Source organism: Rattus norvegicus, chromosome Y (genome assembly GCF_036323735.1).
Source record: "Rattus norvegicus strain BN/NHsdMcwi chromosome Y, GRCr8, whole genome shotgun sequence".
Taxonomy (NCBI): Eukaryota; Metazoa; Chordata; class Mammalia; order Rodentia; family Muridae; genus Rattus; species Rattus norvegicus.
Genome location: NC_086040.1, coordinates 58,712,242 through 58,734,412, shown reverse-complemented (window position 1 = coordinate 58,734,412; position 22,171 = coordinate 58,712,242).

The window sequence follows — 22,171 nt, the reverse complement described above, 5'->3', positions numbered from 1 at the left end:
CAGTTTTTCACAATGTTTCAGGCTTTGGGGATTGGTAGACATTACATAACCATCTTTTCATCCATAGCAGAAATAGTCAAAATTATTAAATAATAGTAGGCAGAAAATTTTAACAACATGTGTATGCTGGCTAATATAATTTCCCGTATTTCGTCTCTGGAACATTATATATTCTCTTTCAGGTTCCTGAAATTCTTTGAACACGTGAAACCCGGTATGTGTTTATCTGTACACATTCATAAAGCATGGCTGTTGTTCTAGTGATGGACAGACGACACGACTGTCAAGAGACAGACTGACTTTCTTGCCAAAGGAATAAATCTTCATGTTCATGGGAGCAGTTTCGTTCTTAGGTGCAGAAGTTTAAAATCCCTAGACAATGCTTCCTACAACTACCATTTCATGTATATTGTAATATCCTCGGATGTGGGTTTTCTCTTTTCATTTTGTTTCAAGATTTACAAGAAAGTTTTGACTGTGTGTACTATTTGGAGATGTTGTCTTTTATCTTTTCTATCGATGTAGTCTGGTTTGTAGACTCTCAGGCATTTTCTGATCCATCTGTTACAGCAGGGGCTGCAAGTGAGATGAGTCTTCATCAGGAATAAAGGAAAGAGACAGGTAAGGTAATAGAGAACTCCCTGATGTATTTATCCCTGTGAATCTGAGATGACTGTTGTCATCAACATGTATATCTAAACTTTAACTTTACAACAAAGTCCACAAAGTACACTTAGTACTTTTCATTGTGTAAATATTTGCAATAAAGAGAGCTTTCAAAGTAATACAGTTGTGTGATGTGTGTAACTCATTTAACAGGTTCCCTTGTATAACTTAAAAGAATATATAAATGGTTTTCCTTCATGTTGAATGTAATGAAGACAGCGTCTCTTCTAACAATATATGTAGTAATTTTGACATCTATAAAATTTAATATGTTCATCCTAAACATCCACCACAATTACTTATGGGATATTTCCTATACTTACTCAGTGTTTTTTCCTAAATATTGACTTTAAAATGCATTTAGCAGAATAGATATTGAGGAGCATGGAGGGAGGGAGGAAACTGAATGGGAGGGGAGGTAGGGAATTTAGTGGACTTTGGAGAAATCAGGTGTAGGGAAAAAAGGGAAAAGGGAATGGAAATCACAAGTGTGGGGTGCGCATCTCTAGGAAGTGCCAGAGACCCGGGAAAGGCAAATCCCCAGGGTGTCTATTGGGGTGACTCTAACAGTGGGGATACAGATCCTTAATTTGCCACTTCTGTAGCCAGGCATGACTCCCAGTGATGTGAGAAGGACAAAAATCCACCCACAAAACCTTCAATCTAATATAACAAAACCTACAAGACCTTCAGAGACAAAGATAGAGAGAGCAGACATGAAAGGACCAACCAATGGTTAACACAGATTGAGACATACCCGTAGGCAATCATTGATCCCTGACAAATTAAAGATTCTCTATCATGCTTGCAGACAGAATCCTAGCATAACTGTCCTCTGAGTGACTCCACCCAACAGCTGAGAGAAACAATTGTAAAGATTCACCACCAAACATTAGCTGGAGTTTGGGGAGTCTTAAAAAAAAACAGGTGAAGAATTGAGGTCCAGATGGTATGAAGGACTCCACAGGAAGACCAATAGAGTCAACTCACGGGGACTCTTGGGGTTTGCCAAAGACTGAACCACCAACCAGAGGGTGAACATGGACTGAACCTGAGCCCTCAGGACATAGGAAGGACATGTGTAGCTTTGTTTTTTTTTTTTTTTTAAACGGGTTACCCCGAAATGGGTGTTGGCCTATCCTGAATATGGAGACCGATATTGGGATGAAAAGTGAGTAAAAAAGTAAATGAATTTTAAAGACACAGATGCCCCATCTATAGACAACATGTTTTAGGAAAGCCCAATTCTAGTTGTTCGGTACCCACATGAAGACAAAGCCTGTGGAGTAACTATGCCCTTAGAGGCCATAATCCTTTTCATTTTGTTCTCCCATCAGAGTCCCAAGCTCCACCCGTGGTTTGGATAGTGGGTTTCTGCTTCTGTCTGAGTGAGCGGCTTAGTGGAGTCTCTCAGAGGGAAGCCATGATAGACTCCCTTTTGCAAGCATAACAGAGCGTCATTAATAGTGTAAGGGATCAGTGCTCATCCATGGGGTGGGTCTCAATCTGCACTAACCATTGGTTGATCATTCCTCACTCTCTGCTCTATGCATGGCCCCTGCATGTCCTGTGGTCAGAATAAATTTTGGGTCTAAAGTTGGTGTCCGTATCATTCCATTTGGGTTGCTCTCTGGCTATAGGAGATGGCTTCTTCAGGTCCATATCACTGAGGCTCTGAGTCTGAGTTAAGGAAACACCCATGATTCATGGGCATCTCTTACCCCAGCTCTCTGCCTCTTTCTGGATATGACCTCTATCTCCCCACCCCTATCCATCTAGGCTGCTGTGTCTGGCCTCAGTAGCAGAGGGTGTGATCACAGAGACTGGATATGCAAGGTGAGCAGATATCCGTGGGGTCCCCTCCTGCTCAGAGGAGAAAGGACTGGGGGAAGGATTGTGAATGGGGTTAACTGGAGGGGGGCAGTGTGCAGCATGAAAAGTGAATAAATAAATAACTATGAAAATAACTAAGTCTACTTGAAGGTAAGAAGCAGGTGTGTGTGAGTGTGGGGGTGTGTGTGTGTGTAAGTAAGTAAGTAAGAAAACTTGAAGGTAAGAGCAGTTGTGCATGTGTCTGTGTGTGTGAGTGTGAGTGAGTGTGTGTGTGTGTAAGTGTGTGGCTGTGTGAATATATATATATATATATATATATATATATATATATATATATGAATGTAAGAAGCAGGTGTGTGTGTGTGGGAGGTTTATGTAACTAAGTAAACTTGAAGGTAAGAATAGGTGTGTGTATGTGTGTGTGTGTAAATACGTAAGTAAACTTGAAGATAAGAACAGCTGTGCGTGTGTCTGTGTGTGTGAGTGTGTGTCTGTGTGAATGTGTGTGTCTGTTTGAATATATATATATGTATATATATATATATACATATATATATATGAAGGTAAGAAGCAGGTGGGTGTGTGTTTAATATTAAATTATCACATTTGGGAAAAGAGTTGTCTATGCAGAAGACAGGACAGCTTAGGCACTATATTTACAAAAAATTGGCGTTTGCTGAAGATGAAGAAATGATTTGGAGATTAATACCATTATCTGTTCTTCCCAAGGACCCGGGGCCGATCCCCAGCTCCCGAGTTACAGCTAACAAGTGGCTGTAATTTCAGCATCACGGAATCTCACACCCTCTTCAACATACTGGATACTAGGCATGGATGTGCTGCACACGTGAACAAGCACATGAAACTCTTACATATGTACAACAAAAAGTATAAAAACAGAAGAGCAGTTGCTGGTTGACATAATTTGTTTTTTGTGAATATTCATAGTGATGATCACAGTCAAATAAACACTTTATTGATCTATAATGCAATCAAAGGCACTAAAAGTTAATGATCACATGAGTCACTTAAAATATATTTATTTAGAAAAATTGTAATAAAAATTTACAGTAATGAAATTAAAATTTGATTAATATACAAATTAGTAAACATTAATATTCTCACTTGATCTTAGCCAAAAGGCCGAGAAGCGATAACATTAATATTCTCATATAGAGCTGGAAATAATAGTTTCCACATATTTGTTTGGCTTTTATAAATCTTGCAGTTTGTGGTTAGTTTGTTGTTGGTTTTTGTAGGAGTTCATTTCCAGGTATTAGCCCATAAACGCTATAAACTCCTGCAGAATATACTACAGGAACGTAGGCTCTCTTGTGTTGAATCCAGGAATGTTGCTATCTGTTTCCTTCTTGTCCGATCAGTTTTCTCTATTTTTGTTCTTGGATTCGACCAAGAATGATAGCTGATAGCTGATAGCTGATAGCTGAAAACTGGAGAATATTTAATTTTTGAAGATCATTTTTGAAGCTATTTCCTGATGTCTGCACTATCAATGTTGTCGATTTTCAAATGCATGGCCTAATGAAGAGCTATTATCAATTATAGCTACTATTATGCCTTATAAATACTGTTGTTTTGTCTCTTTGAAAGAAGAAGTCAGAAAGGGATGGTGTTTGGGGTAAGAAACTCTGTGGAGGAAAACAGGAAGGATGACAGCATTTGAGACTGAAATAAATTAATAAAATGAATAAATACAAAAAATAAAGCAGAATTCAAACTATACAAGAAAATCAAATTTATTTGATAGGAAACAGTATGGTTTTATATCTTAACCTAATTCCTGAATTTTATATACTTTAATCAATCTAATGACTAATTCTCAGAAATCTGAAAATTAAAAAAAAATGTTACAAGTAACACAGTAGGTTGACCGAATCATAACAACAATGTTTCTAGAACTGTACACTTTTTATGCCCGTATCCAATCCAGAAATCCAGTTGACATTTAGTTATTACATATCTTACATCATTCCATTATGTGATAATTCATTACTATTTTTATCTTCTGTGATTACACCTTTGAAGATAAATAATTACTTTGCTAGAATGTTTTTGAATTTGGATTTACTCAGTGGTTTTTCACTTTTAGGTTGAGATTATACGTACTTGACACAGATACCAAAAAGTGTTTCTTGCTTTGCTTATTGCAGTTAAGCATTAGGAGGATGCCTGTCATCTTAACAACAGCCAATTACGGAGCAATGAAATTATTTTAAATTATTTTCCTTTTGTAGTTAAAATATTTTAATGTATTTTTCTTTTGTATTTCCTTTTAAAATAATAGAAGTAATAGGAGAATTACTTAAAGCCTATGGAAAGACTGTGTGTCTCTTCAAAACTTTAGGATTTATTTTCAGCATCTCGGTCATTTTTTTACCAACATTTTGAGCTGAATGGTCCTTACTGCATGTAAGTAGACTCAGAACCATGAGTCCGAGGAGAATAAAATATTGTCTTTCTGTTTGGGTGACTCACGCCTAAAACATTACTGTAGTTTTAGTGTCATGGTAATTTTTTAATGTCTTCCATATTTTCACCACACTTAAATGGAATTTTATTTTGTCTCATTATACTCATAAAGACTGAAGATTCTAATTTTGTTATTTTATTTTCTTGTTGAATACCAACCTGAATCTAATTATCTGACACTAGCTGGCTTTTATATTTGTATTCTGTCACTTGTAAAACCACTTCAATTCCTGTAGAATGTGTACGTGTGTGTGTGTGTGTGTGTGTGTGTGTGTGTGTGTGTGTGTGTGTTTATCTGAAACTATGATATTGATGTTGAGAATCACCTGGCTGAAATTCTTTTCTTCAACCCTATAGGAATAAAAAAGTGGAGGAAAGACTACTCCTGTTCCAAAATCATAGGCCCTGGGTGCCCAGAACTGAAGTATGGACTGATCAAATGGTACACAAAGCAGAGGTTAACAATTCACTCTCCTGAGAACTACTTAGCAGTTCCAGTCCAATGCAATTTATTTACATATACTGAGGAATATGGAATTGTAGCATAATGAGCTGAGATCATTTACAAACAATTTCTGGAAGATTTCCAAATAGCTAAGGATGGAAAGAGAGAATTTTCAAGACCCCTGAGTCATTAGAATGTGGTTTAAACTCTGTCCAGATGAAACCACTTAAGTAATGGACTGATCTGCTAAAGTAATTTAGTAGCAGGCAAACTTTACAATTGTTTGGAATTAAGCATGGTGGTGAATAAAGAGAACACTCTAAATCAAAGTTATGTTTCTTAAAGTTTGTTTCAAGACACCAAGAAAGAGCACAGTGGTTTTGTTTTCTTTCTTTCACAGACTTTGCACCTTTTTGAAAGAGCACTTTGGGATCCTTAATTACCTATTTATTATCAGAAATTTTCTGACCCAGAGTTGTTCTCAGTGCTGCCTTGACATCTTGGTTCATTAAGCTATAGATGATGGGGTTCAGCATGGATGTCAGTGTGGTATGGAAGATGAACAAGAATTTATCAACTCCTTGTGGGTGGTTAGATTTGTGTCTCAAGCAGTTTTGTCCCAAACCTACAAGGCAACCTATTCCCCATGAAACAATTGCCAAATGGGCACATACCTCATGACTCATTTGTGTTCCATAGTGAAGCAGGGCCAAACAGTGTCCAAAGGCCATGACTCCCAATAGGAAACACTCAGTTATACCAAAAAGTGTGAAGAACAACATCTTTGGGGCACATCCCTCCTGAGAGATTCCTCAGATCTCACTTACAAGACTCTCCATATTTTGGGTATGACAGAGCCAGTGTGACCAATTTCCAGGATATGTAAATTCCCCAGAAAGAAGTGCATGGGGGTGTGTAGAGATGGATGGGTGCAGATAGCAAAGGCTATGAGAGCAGAATGAGGGTGAACAGAGAAAGCATTCTCCAGGGACCTCACATTTCTTGGCAATTGCAAAGCATTTGACAGACAAGCCCTTTTCCTGCCACAAAGAGCAATTGACACATTTGACACTCATCTCCAGAAACAAAGAGCAGGAAGCAATTAGTAGGATTCTTGCAGATGAGAGATATTAATTTTTTAGTATTTTAGAGGTTCAGTTACATCAGAGTCAAAGTCTTTGTCTGCAGTCACAAAAATCAAAGCTTAGAAAAGATTTTTTCTCACATAATTTCATAGCTAATACTTTCTCTCTTAACACCAGGAGATTTTTCAAAGTGTGATAAGCATTGAGCTAAGTGTCCAAATACTTACAATAGAAGGTGGAAACATGTAGTCCTGGCACTAATAAAGCTCAGGCAGAAGGTTTACCTTGGGTTTAAGTTCAGTTTCACATGCTGTATAAGCGATCATTCAAACAAAGGAAAAGAAAACCTTGAGTGTATCTCGATTTTTACTCATTGTTATCATTAACTAGTTATCAATGTTATACAGAAAAACTGATCAACTCACTCATCTCTTTGCTTTCCTGATGACACAGGCATAGTCTCTCCAAACAACCTGTGTGTGTGTGTTAGACCCCGATTATCCTATGATTGCTATTATGAACATTCAAACCCACACAATAAAGGTATCATTTCCTAAAGACTCATTATTTTTGAAGATAAGTAAAATCTAATAATCATTTGATAAATAAATGATTACTGGTTTTAATACATAGAATTAAGCCAAGGCACATCTCAATGTCTGCACAGTAACGAGGTCTTCAGAGAAGATTTTTAAGATGTGTACAGTGAGCTATGGAAGTGAAGAAGGATCAACCAAACAACACCAGACCCCTCATGCCAGAATCTTCAATATGACAGCTGGTATTTGTAACTTAATAGTTCCTGTCTCTTTATAGAATATGTTTTCTTAGCAGGAGTATTACTGTGTAGGCATTAAATGCCTGTTTTCTTAATATTGTTCATGATATTCTATCTATCAGACTATTGATATAAATAAAGAAAAAAATAAAGGATGTAGTGTCTGGATAAGTAGTTCAGGCTAACATGAAATTCCTAATTTCTCTCCCTCAGTTTCTTGAATGTGAGTATTCTAAGAGCAAGACATGGTGCCTGGCTTGATAGAAATTCCTTCCTATTCTTTCAACTTAACATCTTAGAATTCCACCAAACTACCTGTAGTTCTGTACACATTGTATCTACACAGTGCATCCCTCTTTGCTCACTTTTGCATATGGCACCTGCTGTGTGCATTCTTTGTTACTTACATGGAAAACTGTTCAGTTCCAGCACAGCCTTGTCTGTTTTCAAATATTATCCTTCTCTTCTCTCTATAGTTACACTCTGTTTTTCACAATGTGACTGCTAAAGTAGCTGTTAGCACTGTGGTGGTGATTATTTCTCATCTTGTTCACATTGTAGCCTTATATGGAGACTGCGTATGGACTGCAAAGTTCTTATCATTATGTTTACCATCCTTGCCAATCTCTGAGCTCTCGTGTAATGAGAAGCTCCAGTGTTTAGCTTACTTTGGATCCTTGGGGATTCTGTCTGTCCCTTCCCATTATATCTTCTGAGGTTCAGTCTCATGTCCCTCAAATATTGGAATGAGGCAAACTCATTTTTCTCCCAGTCTGATAATTTTCCCCTTCAAATGAGATGTTGTCTCCTGTTTTGTGGGGTGTATATGTCTTTGCTGAAGTTTGGGTTTTCTTGCCAAAATATACACCACTGTTTCCTGACAAGAGTAGAGTAGGAGAAATCACCAGCCTCTTAGGCTCTCTCTCTATTCACTTGATATAATGAAATGTCAGAGGTATGTGAGTAGATCAGCACATGGTTGATCCAGAAATCCAATGTGGGTTTCAGTATTTCCAAAATATAAATAAATAAACATGTTACCTATTTTCGTAAATACCATATAGGACACACACCCACACACACATACACACACACACACACACACACACACACACACACACACACACGTGTATGCCACATACACATTTGTTCCTATATATTCATGCAGAGACCGCGATACAGAAAAACCCAATAGAGAAAGAGCACATAGAGATTGTACATGAATTAAAATGTTAGTATAAGCAACAATGAAGGATAACAGTATTTGTTTACACCCTCTTCACCATTTGGTCACTTATAAACTTGGCTAAGAAAAAAATGTATTCCCCCTGAGTTTTCTTCTGTGAGAATAGGTTAAATTCCCAAATCAGTTAAGTTCATTGTGTGTGGAATGCTTGTCAGCTACATGGGACATGAGCATGAGTGCCTGTCTACCCACAAACATTTTAGATTTACCTTTGTGTACACTGTATTTTGGGGAATTTTTCACCGTAATACATAATTTTCATTTCTATTCACTAATTGATCACTAATTTTCTATTGAGGTTAATGAAAAACACAGCTCCCCAAAACAACAACAACAACAAAAAGAAAAGCAATACATAGTTTTCACACGGGGTCAGGGGACATAGTCAGGTATAATAGCTTATTAGATCTATCAGATTAGATCTGACCCATTCATGCAAAAGTTATAAAAATCTAAGTGTAGAGAACATAGGGTAGACTTAAAGCTCTGACAATTATGAAGCAGGAGGTCTGTTGTACATACCGGACAATTCAGTAGAATCTGCTCTTGTAGAAAAAATGCTGGAATGAAGAGGATTCTATTGTGATGCATTTCGCACTTATTTTGATTACTGTATTTCTCCATATTAAATTAAAACAAACAAATAAAAAAATAAACCACCTTCCCACAGCCAACACAGAAAATGACTATATTTTTAATTTGAAATATTTTTTATGCAACTTCCTTTTCTTTCTTTCCTTCTTTCTTTCTTTCTTTCTTTCTTTCTTTTTTTTTTTCAGAACTGGGGACTGAATCCAGGGCCTTGCGCTTCCTAGGCAAGCGCTCAACCACTGAGCTAAATCCCCAACCACAGCAACTTCCTTTTCATTAGTAGTTTCTGTATTTGTATAGGTAGCCCTCTAGTTAGAGAGTGAGGTCTTGCCTCCCTCCCGTTAAATTTCCAGAATATCAAGTCAAGAACCAGAATGTCATATTTACATTTGGAATTTGTGCAATAAAAATAATTCACGAGAAATCCTGAGATTTTATAAAAGAAACCTTACTAAAGCTAAAAGCACACATTGCACCTGACATGACAATAGTAGGAGATTTCAACAACCCACCCTCATCACTGGAGAGATATTGGAAACATAAATTAAACAGATATGTAGAGAAAACAATAGAAGTTATGAACCATATGGATTTAGCAGATATTTATAGAACATTCCATTCTAAAAAATAAGGATATACATTCTTCTCATGATCTCGAGAACCTTCTTCAAAATTGACCACATAATCGATCCCTCAACAGACCTTAACAGATACAGGAAGATAGAAATAATCCCATGCATTCCCTCAGATCACCACACATTAAGACTGGTCTTCAACAACAACAATAATGACCGAAAGCCCTCATATACGTGGAAGTTGAAAAATGCTTTACTCTATGACAACTTGGTGAAGGAAAAATAAAGAAATTAAAGACTTCTTAGAACTTAATGAAAATGAAGACACAATATTCCAAACATATGTGACACAAGGAAACAGAGCTAAGAGGAAAACTTATAGATCTGAGTGCTTGCAAAAAGAAACAGGAGAGAGCATATGTCAGGACTTGATAGCACATGTAAAAGCTCTAGAACAAAAAGAACTAAGTAAACCCAAGGGGGGTAGAATGCAGGAAATTATCAAACTCAGAGCTGAAATCAACGAAGTAGAAATGAAAAGGACGATACATAGAATCAAAAAAAAACAGGAGCTGTTTCTTTGAGAAAAACAATAAGATAGATAAACCCTTAGCCAAACTAACCAGAGGACAAAGAGAGTGTATCCAAATTAACAAAATCAGAAATGAAAAGGGAGACATAACAACAGATACTGAAGAAATTAAAAAAAAATCATCAGATTCTACTTTAAAAGCCTATATTCAACAAAACTGCAAAATCTTTAGGAAATGGACAATTTTGTAGACAGAAAACAGGTAGCAAAGTTAAATCAGGAACAAATAAACTATCTAAACAACCCCATAACTCCTAAGGAAATAGAAGCAGATATTAAAAGTCTCCCAACCAAACAGAGCCCAGGTCGAGATGGGTTCAGTGCAGAATTCTATCAGACCTTCTTAGAAGACCTCACACTAATATTGTCCAGAGTATTCCCCAAAATTGAAATAGACCGAGCACTAGCGCATTCCTTATATGAATCCACAGTTACTCTTATACCTAACCCACACAAAGATTCAACACAGAAAGAGAACTTCAGACCAATTTCCCTTATGAATATTGATGAAAAAATACTCAATAAAATTCCTGCAAACTGAATCTAAGAACACATCAAAAAAATCCATCATGATCAAGTAGAGTAGAACCCAGGGATGGAAGGATGGTTTAATATAGGAAAAATCATAAATGAAATCCATCATGTAAACAAACTCAAAGATAAGGAGCACAAGGTCATTTCATTAGATGGTGAGAAAGCATTTGATAAAATTCAACAACCGTTGTGGATAAAAGTCATGGAAAAATCACAAATTGAAGGCTCATATCAAAACATAGTGTAAGAAATATACAGCAAACTAGTAGCTAACATCACACTTAATGGAAAGAAACTTGAAGCAATCCCACTAAAATCAGGCACTAGACAAGGCTGCCCAACTCTCTCCCTATTTATTCAAAACAGGACTCCATGTTACAGCCAGAGAAACCAGACCGTAAATGGGGGTCAAAGGGATACAAATTGGAATGGAAGATATCAAAATATCACTATATGCAGATGATATGATAGTATACTTAAGTGACCACAAAAGTTTCACCAGAGAACTTCTTAACCTGATAAATAACTTTAGCAAAGTGTCAGGGTATAAATATAAATCAAAAATACCAGGAGCCTTCCTCTCCTCAATGGATAAATGGGCTGAGAAAGAAAATAATGGAATCACACACTTCACAATAGTCTCAAATAATATAAAATATCTTGGTGTGAGATTAACCAAGCAGGTGAATGATCTGTATGACAAGAAGATCAAGTATCTGATGAAATAAATTGAGGAAGATCTCAGAAGATAGAAAGAGCTTCCATGCTCATGGATTGACAGGATTAATATAGTCAAGATGACCATTTTGCCAAAAGCAATGTACACATTCAATGCAATATCCAACAAAATTCCTACTCACTTCTTTAATAGAGATAGAAAAAGCAATTTGCAAATTCATTTGGAATAAGAAAGAGCAGGATAGCTAAAATTATCCTCAACAATAAAAACTTCTGGGGGAATCATCTCCCCTGAACTCAAGCAGTATTACAGAGCAATAGTGATAAAAACTGCATGGCATTCATACAGAGACAGATGGATAGACCAGTGGAATAGAATTGAAGACCCAGAAATGAACCCACACAACTATCATTTGATATTTGGCAAGGGATATGAAACCATCCAAATGAAGAAACATAGCATTTTCCAAAAATAGTGCTGGTTCACCTGGAACTCAGCATGTAGAAGAATGGAAATTATCCCATTTTTATGACCATGTACTAAGCTAAAGTCCAAGTGAATCAAAGACCTACACATCAAACCAGATACACTCAAACGAATAGAAGAAAAGGTTGGAAAGCATATTGAACACATGGGCACTGGAGAAAATTTCCTGAACAAAACACCAATGACTTATGCTCTAAGATCAAGAATTGACAAATAGGACCTCATAAAACAGCAACATTCTGTAAGGCAAAAGACACTGTCATTAGGGCAAAACTACAATCAACTAATTGGGAAAACATTTTTACCAATCCTATATCTGATAGTGGACAATATCCAAAATATACAAAGAACTTAAGAAGTTAGACCCTAGAAAGCAAAAAATATACTAATAAAATTGGGTACAGTGAATTACAGAACATTCTCAGCTGAAGGTTATCAAATGGCCAGAAAACACCTAAATAAATGTTCAACATCCTTAGTCAGCAGGGAAATTAAAATCAAAATAAATCTGAAATTGTGCATCATACCAGTGATATTGGGTAAGATATAAATCTCAGGTGACGGCAGATGCTGGCGAGGATTTGGAGAAACAGGAACACTCCTCCATTGTTGGTGGGATTGCAGACTGGTACAACCACTCTGGAAATCAGTCTGAAGGTTCCTCAGAAAATTGGACATTCCAAGACCTGACGACCCATCTATACCTCTCTTGAGAATATACCCAAAATATGGTCCAACATAAAACAGAAAAATATATTCGACTGTGTTCACAGCAGCCTTATTTATAATAGCCAGAAGCTGGAAAGAACCCAGATGCCCTTCAACAGAGGAATAGATACATAAATGTGGTACATCTACACTATAGAATATTACTCAGCTATTAAAACAATGACTTCATGAAATGCAAAGGCAAATGGAATGAACTAGAAAATATCATCCTGAGTGAGGTCACTCAATCACAGAAAAACACACTCGGTATGCATTCATTGATAAGCAGATATTATCAAAAAGCTTGAATTACCCATCATGCAATACACAGACCTCATGAAACTCAGGAAGGATGACCAAAATGCAGATGCTTCACTCCTTCTTTAAGAGGGGAACAAACATATCCATGGGAGGGAATAAGGAGACAAACTTTATAGCAGAGACTGAAGGACCTGCCGTCCAGAGCATGTCCCAATGTAACTCATACATATACAGACACCAAAACTAGATAAGATGGAGGAAGCTAAGAGGTGCAGGCTGTCAATGACTGGATATTGATCCCTCCTGAGAGACACAGCCAGAATATGTCGAATACAGAGGCAAATGCCATCAGCAAACCACTGAACCAAGAATGAGTCCCCAGTTGGAGGAATTAGAGAAAGGACTGAAAGAGCTGAAGGGATTTTCAACCCCATAATAATAACAATGTCAACCAACCAGAGCGTCCAGGGACCAAACTACAAAAGAAAGACTGTACATGGACTGACTCATGGTTCCTACTGCATGGAGCAAAGGATGGTCTTGCTGAGAAACAATAGAATGAGAAACATTTTTTTCTGACATGGTTTGTAACGCAGTGTAGGGGACTGTGGGGAGGTGTGGCGAGGCCATGTGGGGGTTTGAACTACCTTATAGAAGGTTAGGGGGTTGGGTTAAGGGGCTTCTGGACTGGAAACCTGGAAAAGGGAATAATATTCGAAATGTAAAGAGGAAATACCCAACAATGAGACAGAGAGATTCAGAGAGAGAGAGAGAGAGAGAGAGAGAGAGAGAGAGAGAGAGAGAGAGGGAGGAAGAGGAAGGAGGAGGAGGAGGTTGGGGAGGAAGAGGAGGAAGAAAAAGAGGAATAAGAAGAGAAAGAGGAAGAAGAAGAGGAGAAAGAAAGAAAGAAAGAAGAAGAAGAAGAATAAGAAGAAGAAGAAGAAGAAGAAGAAGAAGAAGAAGAGGAAGAAGAAGAAGAAGAAGAAGAAGAAGAAGAAGAAGAAGAAGAAGAAGAGTGAATTGAAACAGAAAAAAAAAACTAAACTTTCATTCTCTCCATTCCCTGTCTTCCTCAGCTGTTGTTTAGGCAGTCGTGTTAGTGAGACGTTATAAGTGTAATTTCTGGTGTTACTTTGAGACACCACCTCATATTAAACTTTAGTCTCTTACAATCTTCTTTCCCCTTTTCTGTAATGTTCCTCAGCTTTTAATCAAGTGACATTTTGTAGATAGAGCCATTGAGACTGGACTTGAAGTTTCTATCCTGCATTTTTTATGGCTGGGATTTTTACTGTGATCTTTGTTGCAGAGACTATAATTAATTCTGTATATAAGAACACATGGCTTTGATTGTTGTTAGGAATGATACTGGCTTAAGTAAGTAAGGGGCTGTACATTCTCCTCCAAAACCACAGCTTCAATAGCTTTATATATGTGGCTAAATTACCAGGACCATCAATGTTCATTGAACAGGACTTAAGCAAATTTAGAAAGCTGTTGACTATCACCAAGTTATTTGTGCCACTGCACTGCCCTTCTGGTGATCCTGCCACGTTGATCATTGTGTTTTACAGGCATGATGTGAACAACACTTGAACCTGACAAGACTGATGATTGTAATTACATGTTATACTAGAAATTCGACCTGTGCCTGGCACATCTTCCTGTATAACAATATTGACTTTGTGATAGGCAGGAGGATTTAAAAGTTAAATTTAGTCTTAACCAAAAGGAGGAAATTAAAATTATCTTGCTATAGCATGTTTAATTAATTGAAGCAAAATAAAATCTATTTACTTGATGGTGGGGAAATATCATTTAACAATATAATACTAACTCCTTTTAAGTGATTAAAAGTCACAGATATTTGGTAGCTGTCATACTGTGTAAAATAGGCATCAGGATTGTGACGATGAAATATTCTCTGTTTTATGCAAATGCATAGTATTATTGAACAAAATTTTGTACCAAACTTCATGCTTTAGGTAACTAATTGCATGTATTCAGTTGTACTAGGATAATTTTATATTAGCTAGGTGTCAAATGCATAATAATTATGACTAAATTATTAATTAAATATTAAAATAAGCATATAGAGTTACCAAGTGGACATGGAAAATATAATAATCAAAAAATATTTATTAAAAGCCAAATGATGAAAACATTTTATATATAAAAGCAGCCTGGAGCTAAATGTCACCTTAAAATAACATAGTGTGTTCCAGTGAGTTGTTTTAGCAGATAAAATTTCATGCCATGAAAAACCAAGAACCTAAATTTGATACCTACACATATATGTTTGGAAGACATCTATATTCACTACATGACCAGAACACATAAAAGCTTACACAGAATATTAACAATGCTACTAATGAGAACAATAATAATAAGAAAAAGTAAAAACAAAACTCTAGGAACATTTTAAAGAAATAATGTATTGTATTGGCCTTAAAATAGGAAGTTCAACACATTTTCTTAGTACATTAACTATGAAAAGAAAAACTAAAAGGCTTTTACTTCATTCTATATGAAAGCAAAAACACACGAGATGGATTTTGTAAAGAATGAGAGAACTGCAAACTGTAAAATTAATATAGTCATTGCAGAGGAAGAAACAGACACTAACCCAAGGTTCTATAAGTAAACATTTGGAGGATTTACTGCATAATATTAACATATTTAATCCAACACATATTACGGTGATAAAGGAAAAGAAAACTGGAGAAAATAAAGCCTGAATGTAGTCTCAGAACCAAGTTGTCTCAAATTCAAAGATACCCTGAAATACATGAGAAAATGATAAATAGGTTGATTTTATTATGGAAGAAGTATTATAGAATTAGCTTAATAGTTAACTACTCTTAAGAGCAAACACGTTCAGTTTCCAACACCCATGAAGCCACTTGCAACCAGCTGTAAAGCAGCTCCAGGGGATCTGACATTTCCTGGTCTTCGCAAGTGCCTGTGTTCATGTGCAAAAATCTATAAATAGACATTAACACATAACGGATCATTAAAATAAAAAGAATCATGAATGTATTTTCTGCACAGATTATGAATAGTAAGCCTTCTACATATGCAAACACAATTGATGCAATGTAATAAGAAAGGAGACAATTCGCAAATAGTATGAAGAGTAAATTAATGATTAATGCTTACACAGTTCAGTAAGCATAAAACGCTAAACATCACGATTGAATTGCAATGTAGATGTTAAAAAGAATCTAGCATTTGATTTATGAGTGAAACTATTTTATAAAATATTTTATTCATTTACATTCATTTCATTGTACACTCTCCTGGTCCCCTCCCACAGTTCCTCATCCCATTCCACCTCTTCCTCCCCTGATTCGAGGAGGATGCTCCCCAGACCCTGCCAGGCACCATAATCCCTGGAACCTCATGTCTCTCAAGGATTAGGCCAGAACAGGGCGTCCTCTGCTATACATGTGTCAGGGCATCACACCAGATTGTGTATGCTGCCTGGTTGCTGTCTCAGTGTCTGGGAGATCTCAGCGGTCCGGATTAGTTGCGACTGCTGGTCTACCTATAGAGGGTGCCGTCCCCTTCAACTTCTTCAATCCTTCCCCTAATTAAAGAACTGACAGAAGTCAGAGACTGATACCTTTTAAAAATATATGTACCATTTAATTTTGAATGGTATAATATGGGTTCTCATATAAAATTGATGGCAATATATATTTATTAGTGTCTTCTGAGACAGAAATTTGGAAGTATTTATACAAGTATTACATTACTTAAGAGCCTTGATATCATTCCAATAATGTGTTTTGTATTTTATACAAAATATAATGTAAATAATCACCATTGAGTACTGTGCCTGAGTCAGTGTCCATGCAGATTTTCTGTAGCGAACTGTAGCTAATGAAAATGAAAATAATCTGAATGCTACCATTAGGTTATTATTTAAACAAATGAGTATACTACCATTTATTAAATGCATGATATTCCATGAAGAAATTCGCCATGCACATGTATTCAAGACACATTGTTAAATGAAAAACAAATGACAGAATATTGCATTATGTAATCAAATGCCCTGGGTCCTGCTAAGACTGAACCCACAGTGAACATGATTTTTGGGAGGAGGGCGGCAATGTGGGAAGAATGGGGAGGGGAACACCCATAAAGAAGTGGGAGGGGTTAGGGGGATGTTGGCCCATAAACTGGGAAAGGGATAAACACTCGAAATGTAAATAAGAAATACTCAAGTTAATAAAAAATGAAAATGAAAAAATGACCTGTTCTGTCCCATGGTAAGGAGAAACCTGCCTGCAACTTCGGTTCTTTCCAGCTTCTTCTCTTTTCCTCTTCTCCTCTGCAGATTGCTTTCTCATGTTACCTATAGTCTCTAAGTTATTCCTCTATACATTTCTTCTCAGCCCAGATCTTTTTGGCTGAGTTCTACTAAGCTCAGTTCTCCTTAGCTCAAACCGGACTTTCAGCTCAGCCCCTCTCCAGCTCAGTACATCTGTCTCTGTCCTTCCAGTTCAGTCCTTCTCTCTCAGTCCATCTGTGTGTCCTCTCTTTCTCCTCAGCACTTAAATATATTTCAGAATACATGATCCCGTGTTACTATGTTCATCAGAAGTTCATATGAAAGATCAAAGCATAAATAGAAATATAATTTACAACCGAGAATGTTTACATGAATATCCAACAGGAATAATTATCTGGCTAAACATTCATCACCAGGGTCAGCTCTACAGGTTCACTGAAGCTAAAACCATAGTTGAACGAGAAGTTATTACAGATAAACCCAGTCAATATCTTTTCCTCTGACCTGGCATCTGTAACGAATCATTTGTTCTCTTTTTATGACTCTTGATAACTGTTTTTGCAACCTCTTGAAAAGTGTTCTGAGTAGGAGAAAGTCTGTTTACTATCTCAGAACAATAAACTGGTGACACCTGGGCGACTGGCAGAGTTGTCACTGCAATTCTGACTATTAGAAAGAGACTTATAGCAGTCCCACTATAAAAGAGCTTAATAACCATTGATATAATTTTAGGAATTATTGTAGGATCATTATTAAGACTAAAGAATTCATCTATTTGTCTGTATAGCATCACTACGGGACAGTACAACTTCGTAGGCCTGCAGAGATCTGCTCCAAAGGGGTGTGCTCTTACTCAATGATTGTTATATATGTCTAATAATAACAACAGGAATAGCATTTCAATAGCAGGAAACGTTCTCAAAATGAATCCCTTAGAGCCTTTCTTAATAAGGGCGAACCAGTTGTGGATTATAAAATAATCCGAAGCTGTTCATCTCAGGATGATCACCTTCTAGTTATTAGCTTGTCCTGTTATGGCTCCTGACACTTTCTTCTCAGTCCCACATGGTACCTTCTCCAAAACTGATAATATGATCCATCACAAAACAGGCCTCAACAGATACAAGAAGATTGATTTAATCCCATGCATCCTATGAGATCACTACTGACTAAGAATGGTCTTCATTAACAACAAGAAAAACCAAAGACCCATATAATATATATGTATATATACATATATATATATATATGTATATATGTGTATATATATATACATATATATATACATATATAGTAGCTGAGAAATGATTTACTCAATGAGAACTTGTTCAATGAAGAAATAAAGATAAAAATTAAAGACATTTTGAATTTATTGAAAATGAAGGCATAACTTGGGAACACAAAAAAGCAATGCTAAGAGGAAGACTCATAGCTCTGAGAGCCTCCACAAAGAAACAGGAGCTATGATACACTAGTAGTTTGACAGAACACCTGAAATCTCAGAACCAATAAAAATCCAAATACACCAAGAGGACTAGACAGCAGGAAATATTCAAACTCCGGACTGAAATCAACCAAGTAGGAACAAAAGGAATTATATAAAGAATCAACAAAAGCACTAGCTGGCTCTTTTAAAAATCCAGAAATAGGTAAATCCTTTATATTCAAAATAAAGATAACAAAATCAGAAGTGAAATAGAGATATAACCATAGAAAATGAGGAAACTCAATAAATTATCAGATCCTACTATAAAAGCCTATACTTAACAAAACGGGAAAGTTAGGGTTAAATGGATAATTTTCTAGACAGATACAAGGTACCAAATTTTAATCACGATCAGATAAACCATCTAAATACTGCCATAACTCGTAAAGTAGTAGAAGCAGTCATTAAATGTCTCCCAACCAAAGATCCCAGGACCAGAAAGGTTTAGTACAGAATTCTCTCAGACGTTCATAGAATACCTAATACCAATATTCTCCAAACTATTCCACAAACTAGAAATAGAAAGAACACTACACAGTTACTTCTCTGATAACTAAAGCAAACAAAGACCCAACAAAGAAAGAGAATTTCACACCAATTTATTCATGAATTTCCCTGCAAATATTCTCAGTAAATTTCTTGCAAGCCAAATCCAAGAACACATCAAAACGATGATCCATCATGGTCAAGTAGGCTTCATCCTGGCGATACAGGGATGGTTCAGTAAGGAGAACCTGATCACTAATCAAACTAATCTCACTCTAAAAACAATTTCAATGAAAACAAAACAAGCACTCATCTCATTAGATGCTGAGAAAGCATTTTACAGAAACTACCCCTTCATTTTAAAAGTCCTGGAAATATCAGAAATACAAAGACCATACTGAAGAAGAGTAAACGCAATATACAGCAAACCATTAGCCAACATCAGACTAAATGGAGAGAAACTTAACGCAATCCCACTAAAATCAGGAACTAGACAAGTATACCCCCTCCCTCCCTACCTTTTCAATATAGTGTTCGAAGTCCTCGCCAGAGTAGTTAGAAAACAAATGGAGGTAAAGGGATACATATTGCTAAGGGAGTATTCAAAATGTCACTATATGCAGATGATCTGACCCCACAAATTCCACCAGTGAACTTCTAAGCCTGATAAACAACTTTAGCAGAGTGGCAGAGTATAAAATTGATTCAAACAAATCAGTAGCCTTCCTCTATCAAAAGAGAAAAGGCAGAGAAAGAAATTACATAAATTACAAACTTGATCATAGTCAAAAAGCATATAAAATACCTCAGTGTGACTTTATCCAAGCAATGAAAGATATATATGACAAGGACACATGTCTCTGTGGAAATAAATTGAAGATCTCAGAAATTAGAAAGATCTCCCATGTTCGTGTATTGGCAGGATCAATATTGTATAAATGGCCATTTTTCCAAATGCAACCTATATATTCAATGCAATCCCCATAAATATTCTTCAAAAACATAGAAATGGCAGTTTGCAAATTTATTTGGAATAAAATAAATCCCAGGATAGAGAAAACTATTCTGAAAAATAAAAGCATTTTGGGGAACTCACCATCCCTGAGCTCAAGTTGTATTACAGAGCAATGGTGATGAAAAACTGTATTGTATTGGTTTTGAGACAGGCAGGTAGATCAGCGGAATAGAATTGAAGATGCAGAAATCAACCATCACAGCTATGGCCACTTGAAAATTGACAAAGTATCTAAAACAATCCAGTGGAAAAAAAAGATAGCATTTTTTAAAAATTGTGCTGTTTCACCTGAAGTGCAGAATGTAGAAGAATGTAAATCAATACACTCTTATCTCCTTGTCCAAAGCTCAAGTAAAAGTGGATTAAAGACCTCCACATAAAACCAGATACACTGAAACTAACTGATGAAAAAGCAGGGAAAAGACTTGAACACATTGGTACTGGGGAAAATTTCGTGAATAGAATACCAAAGGCTTTTGTTCTAAGATCAAAAATTGAAAAATGGAATTTCATAAAATTTCAAAGTCTCTGTAAGGCAAAGGACACTGTCATTCCTTCCATACAGCAACTAACACATTGGGAAAAGATCTTTACCAATCCTATATCTGATGGAGCACTAATATCCAATATATACAAAAAACTCAATAAGCTCTCCTCCAGAGAATCAAATAACCCTAATTAATAGTGGGCTATAGTTCTAAACAAAAAATTCTCAGATGATGCATACTTAATGGGTGAGAAGCACCTAAAGAAATGTTCAACATCCTTAGTCGTTGGGGAAATTCAAATCAAAACAATCCTGAGATCCTACCTCATACCAGTCAGAATGGCTAAGATAAAAAGTCAGGTGACAACAGACTCTGGCAAGGGTGTGGAGAGAAAGGCACACTCTGTCACTGTTGAAATTGCTAGCTCTTAAAACCACTCTGCAAACCAGGCTGGAGGGTCCTCAGAGAATTGAACATAGTATTTACTACCTGAGGACCCAGCTGTACCATTCGATGGCACATACCCAAAACTTGCTGCAACCTACAACAAGGACACGTGCTCCACTATGTTCATAACAGCCTTATTTATAACAGACAGAAGCTGGAAAGAACCCATATTTCCCTCAAAAGAGACACAGATTCATATAATGTGGTCCATTTACACAATGGTGTGGTACTCAGCTATTGAATAGAATGACTTCATGAAATTCATAGGCAAATGGATGAAACTAGAAAATATCATCCTGATTGAAGTAACACAAACACGAAAAAACACACATACATTGCATGCACTCACTGGTAAGTGGAAATAAGCCCCAGAGCTCTGAATATCCACAATAAACTCATATAACCTCTGAAGCTCAACAAGAAAGGACAAAGAGGGACTGCTTCAATCCCAATTAGAAGGGGGAAGAAAATTATCATGGGATGCAGATGGAGGAAGGACCCTGTGTGGGACAGGGGAGGGAAATGGAAAAACAGTATAGCAGGATCAGATGTGGGAAGAGACAGTAGAGAAGCACAGAGAATCAGGAGAATGATTATAGAAAGAAGGAACATTGGAGGATGGTGTAACCTCTAGAATGTCCCAGATACTAGGGATGCGACAGGTTCCCTGGACCCAAAACTGATGACATTAGCCAACATCAATAACAACAGTGAAATTGAACCTGAAGACACCACCTGCAGTGGATAGACATGACCACAGTGTAAGGATGGGACCACTCACCCATTTCTCATTAAATCAGAGTTCTCTGTGTCTATTGCAATGCAGGGGTAAATATGGAGCAGAGGCTGAAGGAAAGGCCAACCAGAGATCTGCAGACACCAAACCGGACACTGTTGCTGATGCTGAGATGTGCTTGCAAACAGGAGTCTGGTATGTCTGTCCTCTGAGAGGCTCTGAGAGCACCTGACTGACACAGATG